Here is a 344-nt window from a genome sequence, read left to right as displayed (position 1 = left end):
GTTGTGTCTGCTTTTGACGACTTAGTTACAAATTCTTTGCCTAGGCCAAAGTTCAGAAGAGCTTTTCTTCAGTATTTTTATAGTTTCAGGTCTTACATTTAACTCTTTAATCCATCTTGAATTAATTTTTGTATATGGTGAAAGATATGGGTCCAGTTTCAGTGTTCTTCATATGGCTAGACAATTTTCCCAGCACCATTTAGTGAATAGATTGTCCTTTCCCTAGTGTATATTTTTGTTGACTTTATCATCAATCAGTTGGATGTAGGTACATGAATTTATTACTGGATTCTCTTAGCTTTTCCATTTTGTCTATTTCTATACCAGTACCACGTTGTTTTGGT

This window comes from Propithecus coquereli, unplaced genomic scaffold (genome assembly GCF_000956105.1).
Source record: "Propithecus coquereli isolate 6110/MARCELLA unplaced genomic scaffold, Pcoq_1.0 Scaffold225, whole genome shotgun sequence".
In the NCBI taxonomy this organism is placed as follows: Eukaryota; Metazoa; Chordata; class Mammalia; order Primates; family Indriidae; genus Propithecus; species Propithecus coquereli.
This window is presented reverse-complemented; position numbering follows the sequence as displayed.